Source organism: Physeter macrocephalus, chromosome 10 (assembly GCF_002837175.3).
Source record: "Physeter macrocephalus isolate SW-GA chromosome 10, ASM283717v5, whole genome shotgun sequence".
Taxonomy (NCBI): Eukaryota; Metazoa; Chordata; class Mammalia; order Artiodactyla; family Physeteridae; genus Physeter; species Physeter macrocephalus.
The window spans coordinates 37886711-37893453 of NC_041223.1; the positions used below are offsets into that span (position 1 = coordinate 37886711).

The 6743-nt window shown below is 42.3% G+C and overlaps 1 pseudogene; it reads right to left on the reverse strand.

The window, feature by feature from the left end:
- Positions 1-2213: 2213 nt before the first annotated feature.
- Positions 2214-3845, reverse strand: LOC102990386 (inositol-3-phosphate synthase 1-like; annotated as a pseudogene).
- Between the last annotated feature and the right edge of the window lie 2898 nt (positions 3846-6743).

Below are 6743 nucleotides of genomic sequence, written 5' to 3' on the forward strand. Positions count from 1 at the left end.
ATATATTATAATGTGATTGCCATAGTAGTGATAATTAGCACCTGTATGACCTTGAGTATATATCATAAATACCCAAGAAGAGAATATGTATTTATTAGGAAGAATTTCTGTACAAAGACAATTGTGAAATATTGGGAAGAATTAATGAAGGTAGTTGTGGCTGGGACTTCTTAGATGATCCTTTAAAATAACTTGTTTTCTTCTGCGTGAGACTACTTGCAATTCTACGTGGAAAAGAAGGTAGAATATAGATGGGTTAAATAAAAATAATTTTTACAAATAAAAGATACAATTAATATGTGACTTTCCAATAAATTTATTTTTGGAAAAAATTTAAAAAATAACATGTAGCTTTAAAATGTTTTAATGATAAAACTTTTGGTTATATAATGCATTGCATCTCATTTGAAGCAATTTAAAATGGGATATTTAATGGAAAAAAATCATAAATTATGGGCAAAACACAACAAGTCAAATTTATGATTTCTTTTTCTTGTTTTTGTCTCTACAGTCAGTTTGACGACTAGTGCTCTAATTGGTTGTTAGAACTGCCAGACCAGATGCAACCATTCACTTAAACCAGAATACATATTAGGGTTAAGGATGAATAATTCAAGAAATATTTTGCGGGGGGCTCTTCTCACATTGCAACTCTAATCAGCAGATGGAATTTTATAGCACCTGGATTAGGCAGAAACTAATGAGGTAAAAATTTCTTCCTCTCTACCTACAAAAAAAGTTCTCATTTGCACTAGGAATTTTTAAAGGGAGAAATCATTCAGATTATATATATATATATATATATATATTTTTTTTTTTTTTTGCGGTACGCGGGCCTCTCACTGTTGTGGCCTCTCCCGTTGCGGAGCACAGGCTCCGGACGCGCAGGCTCAGCGGCCATGGCTCACGGGCCCAGCCGCTCCGCGGCATGTGGGATCCTCCCGGACCGGGGCGCGAACCCGTGTCCCCTGCATCGGCAGGCGGACTCTCAACCACTGCGCCACCAGGGAAGCCCCCCAGATTATATTTTTTGAGTACACAGAAGGTATAGCAAGTTAGTTGAGAGCCTCCCACATGAGAGAAAAGATATATGCTTTTGGATCAGAGATGAATTCACAGGCAAAATGTACTCTATTGGGCTACTAGTCAAAGAGGCTTATCTGTGTTGCTTGTCACTTAATACACACAGACTCTCACATACACCCATATGCAACTACCGCTACTGCTGCTCTCCAAAATTCAGTTTTTACCAAGGGAATTTCCAGCCAGGCACTACTCACTTGCCTTTCACCTCCTGTTCTCTCTCCTCCCTTCTGATGGACTGGTCCTCAGTATGTCACACTGTTGATTGATAACTTCTTGAAATAACCTCTATTTCCATAACTTCCTGGGGGACCATAAAGATTTAGTCCTATAATACCCGTTATAGTGGTTCCTGGCCTGTGCAGGCTTGGACTAGACGGAGCATTCTGGGGGTGGCTGCCTCTGCAGACACAGGCAAACCTGTGCCTGAGTCTCCTACGACTAAAGAGGAAGTATTCACTTCCGCTTAAAAGCAGCAACTGCTGTCCAGTGAGAGTCGTCGCTGGGTGGCATTGCTGCATCCTTACAAATGCCTTTACGAGCCTAAGGGAGTGCAGCTTGCTACTCTGAATTAAAAAAAAAAATTATCCTAGGGTAAAATTATGATGATATTTTCTGGATCTTGTGGTATTTGTAGTATGTATCACTTTAAAAAATGTGTAACTTGTTTTGACTTTCTCAGTCTAATCCTTTGGTTCTAAGAGCAATATGAATTTAATAGCATGTAAATTCAGCTGTTTTAGATGGTCAGTGAATTAATAGTAAAAGAGGAGAAAGAACGAATCTGTTGCCTATCCCTTGTTTCTCATGGTGACCACAGAATTTTTGGGTTTTTTTAGTTTTATGTTTCACACATAACAATAACATAGTTTAAATAAACTTCTGTTTTGTTAACCCAGTATTGTTTGTTATAGGATAAAAATAGTAAAACCAAGAAAGCTGTGTTGTTTTGATCAAAGAACTTAGTTTGGTTTTAGTGATGGTGATCGTAAATCTACTGATTTGCTGCATAAAACTTTTTATTTTTTTTGATAGTGGCACTAGCTTTATTATCTTTGGGGGGCCTGGAAGGATTGGGTTCTGAGGAGCAATGGGGACAGGAGTTATGGTGGAGCTGTATGGCCATGGCCTTAGGTGGTGGGCATCTGCGGTTACTCAGCCTACAAGTGCCCGTTGGCGTCACCAGTATAGCCACTGGGGGCGGTGGGCACTGGTCCTTTCTTGCAAGGCACAGGTGGCAGCCACAAGCCCAACTCGCTTGAGGCCAGGGCACTCCATCTTGCGCTCCAGAAGCTTGTGGTTCTGCGGCCGGAGTCCCACGCAGGCCGTGAGGATATTCTTCGCGCTGCTGCGGGGGCAGGACACGTTGACCACCTGGCTGCCGGGCGGCGCAAGTGGCACCTGGAGGAGGATGCCAAGTTGAGCAGCGACAGCACGGGGCGGAAGCTCTGCGGCTGTGGGTCGACGTCGGTGCAGAAGCTCACGCGCTGGCACAGTTCTGTCAGCAGCGCCAGGTCCAGCATGATGGGCGCGGCCAGGAGTGAGTCCTCGCACGTGTTGAGCAGCATCAGCTCTGATGTGCTCATCCAGGGCACGCTTGCTGTCGCCCACGTATGGCACATACTTGATGACCACACAGTGACCGGGCTCCACGACTGGCTAGTGGAGCACTGGGTTGCTGTGCACTGTGTCGTCCACCACGCTGCTCTTGGATACCTCCCTGGAGTGGAACTGTGGCGGGGTCGACAGGTTCTGCCGGTCATTGTGGCCCAAGTGGTTGTTCCTCACGATGGACGTGGTCTCGTGGCCAGAGCAGATAAGCAAATCCACGAGCACAGACTTAACCTTGGTCTGGCCCGACCTGAAGTCGTCTCCACCCACAAAGAGGCTGCACTGCCACTTGAACTCGAGGGCACCAGGCACCAGCATGGTCAGTGGGGACCCACCGAGGAAGGAGCAGCCCTCCAAGATGCTGGCCACCGCAAAGAGCATAGAGGGCGACACTTCCAGGCCCAGCTGGATGGTGCGCAGCAGGTTCTCAGCGGTGTCATTGAGGCCCAGGATCACTTCGGAGAAGTGCTCCGTATTCGCTGTCTTCGGCATGATGACTTCAGCCAGCCCGGCGCTGGACTGGAAGCTGCAGAAGTCAGTACAGATCCGCTACAGCTGCTGTGTGCGCGTGCTCAGGATGACGTGGTCAGCCCGCGCGCTCTGGTTAGTTAGCCGCGAGGAACTCTGGGAGGTAGACTGAGAGCCGCGGAAGCAGGGTCTCCCAGTGCAGCCACGGTGTTTCCTGTGGCTCCTGTGTGCACTGCATCGCCTCCGCCAGGTTCAGAGACGATTATGGCCCAGCCGTCGAATACGAGGTCGTAGGGCGCCACCATGGGAAGCAGCGAGCTGAAGGGCACGAATACCTCCTGGCCTTCTTTGACCAGGCCCAGGTTAACGGGGCCGCCTGCGTCAGCGAGCGGTTGTAGTTGGCCTGCTTGTGGCAGGTGCGCGTGGGCCAGGACAGGTGCAGTCGGTGGGCCAGCACTGCCGCGGTCAGTCTGGAGCCGTTGCTCCGCCCCAGCCCACGAGCACGACCGCGAGCCCGGGCACCTGCCTGGCGGTCCGGAAGGTGAAGCTCGTGGACCTGGGGTGCATCTTGAGGACGGCGGCTTCGCAGCTGATGCACGTCATCTGGTATTTACTGCATCTCGCTGGCTTTGGACTGTAGACCATGTTGGACTCTCGACCACAAACTCGGTGGCGACCTCCATCGCGACGAGCGGCGTGGAGACAGCTGGGACAGCGGCAGACAGCTAAGTAAAACTTTAGAAAGCTTTTAATAGAGCTATAAAATGAGTCATAAAATAAATTTTTATTTAAAAAGATATCACATAACAGTTTAAATTCAACTTGGTTTGAATCAAACATATCCTCATAGACCGAAGACTCTATGAAAATATTTATCTGATTGGGCATTTCAATGAGAACTAGTCCCTTTATGGTAGCTGACTGACATCTCCTTGTGAAATAGTGAAAGGATGACTTAATTCCTTTTATTTCATAATAATTTAATTTCTAGAAACCCACATAACCTTACAATCAATTATTTTATTGTCAGTATTTAATGGAAAATCTTAGATGGTATGACTGGGATGTAGAATCAAAGAATATATGTTGACAGAAATTTTTTAACTAAATTGTTTGCATATTTATTTACTCTGTGAAGTCTTTTAAACACTAGATGGCGCTAAAAATATATCATGATAAATTTTGTTATTCATCAAGAGGTTATATTAATTTTATGACCTCGTAAGTTGGTGCATTCTTTGTTTATATTTTTTAAACATTTAAAACAACTTAAGTGCTGCTAGTGTAATTGATTATTGAAATAGGTAATAAAATCACCAAACTGTAGAAATACAGAATTTGTAATTAAAATTATTCAAAGTGTTATTTTGGTGGCCCACAGACATTGCCTTACGCAGGCTTTCTCATCATATAAAGTTCCTGTCCTCTAAATTCACTAACAGGAAGAAATACTTTGCAAATGGACATAATGAATAGGTTCATGAACTGTTTGATAATCTGATTAATGATGAGGTGTGACGTATGAAGACATTGATAAAAGATTTAAATTCTTGACATGTGATACTTCCTCCAACAAAGGTAACATAAAACTAATGATATGCCATTACATGAGGACATCAGTGATTCATGATTGATTTGTCGTCAGTTCAAGGAATATTTACAATTAGTGCACAGAATGCTTTGAAATGACCCGCAATGTCACACAATTTAAAGGGTTTCCTCAATTTGACAGTAGTCCTAAAATTTTACCCATTATTAATACATATTTTGTGAAGTTGAAAGAAACTTTTATATACTATTGCTAGTAAACACATTATGATCAGCTGTGCTAGAGGAAAGCCTGAGTTATCTTCCTTGTCCTATGGAGACAGGATTGAAGAGTGTAGCCAGTCCCTGGAGAGAGGTGTGTTAGATAGTAACATAATTCAAGTGTTCCATAGTGTCTAGATCTTGTGATATTTGTGGTATTTGCTGCTTTTAAAAGTTTCTCATTTGTTGTGACTTCTTTTCTCATTACAAATACATATTCATTCTTGCATGTAATTTTGTATTCTTTTTCTTAAGTAGGGCTCAAAAAACTGTATAAGCTTCAGATTGCACAAATTATTCATTTTTATTCCATACAGTCTATGCTTTTTTTTTCACTGTTGGACTTTTATGTTGTTTTCTTTTTTTTTTTTTATGCCGTTTCTCTCAGTATTGCCTTTCTAATTTCTACTTGCCTAGGTCTACAAGACCTGGTACATATATCATATTTCCTTCATGAAAAGGGCTCTGATCTCTTTCCCAAAACTCCTCACTTCAAGTCAGCCAAGAGTAATTTCTCCCTCATCTAGAAAAATGTATTTTTATTTCTTTTGTGACCCATTTCTTTGTATATCTTGTATTATATATATTTATGAATGCGTTATTTTCCCCTCTTGGGGTCTTAACTTCATGATGAAAGAGTCTCAATCTTACCCATATTTGCATCCCATGTAGTACCTAGCACAGTAATTTATATATTATAGGCAACCCACAAATATGTGTAAAATAAATTAATGAAGGCATGAACATTGTTTGATCTGAGGGTCACAACATATGTTCTTCTCTGCCTGTTTATTTGAACTCTGAATATTTTGGTCTTAGGTGTACGCTTATATTTAAAATACAATATGCGTCAACCAGACTCTTGGAGAAAATAAAGGAGCGTATTCTACATTTACAAGAAATCGTGCTCCTATCTCGATATAGGCAACATTACAATACCATAGATCCTTCTTCCAGCATATATTTAGTCTACATCAGGAGGCATCAAACTATAGCCCATGGGCTAAATCCAACCAGCTGCCTGTTTTTGTAAGTAAAGTTTTACTGAAACACAGCTCATTCATTGTTATCATGTCTGTGGTTGTTTTCAAGCCACGAAAGCAAAGTTGAGTAGTTTCGACAGAGACTGTTATAGTGAGCAAAGCCTAAAATCTTTACCATCTGGTGCTTTATTTATTTATTTATTTTTTAACATCTCTATTGGAGTTATAGTTGCTTTACAATGGTATGTTAGTTTCTGCTGTATAACAAAGTGAATCAGCTGTACATAAACATATATCCCCATATCTCCTCCCTCTTGCATCTCCCCCCGACCCTCCCTTCCCACCCCTCTAGGTGGACACAAAGCACCGAGCTGATCTCCCTGTGCTATGTGGCTGCTTCCCACTAGCTATCTATTTTACATTTGGCAATGTATATATGTCCATGCCACTCTATCACTTTGACCCAGCTTAGCCTTCCTCTTCCCCGTGTCCTCAAGTCCATTCTCTATGTCTACGTTTTTATTCTTGTCCTGCCCCTAGGTTCTTCAGAACCATTTTTCTTTCTTTTTTTTTTAGATTCCATATATATGTGTCAGCATATGGTATTTGTTTTTCTATTTCTGTCATACTTCACTCTGTATGAAGACTCTGGGTCCATTCAGCTCACTACAAATAACTCAATTTTGTTTTTTTTTATGGCTGAGTAATATTCCATTGTATATATGTGACACATCTTCTTTATCCATTCATCTGTCAATAGACACTTAGGTTGCTTCCATGTGCTGGCTA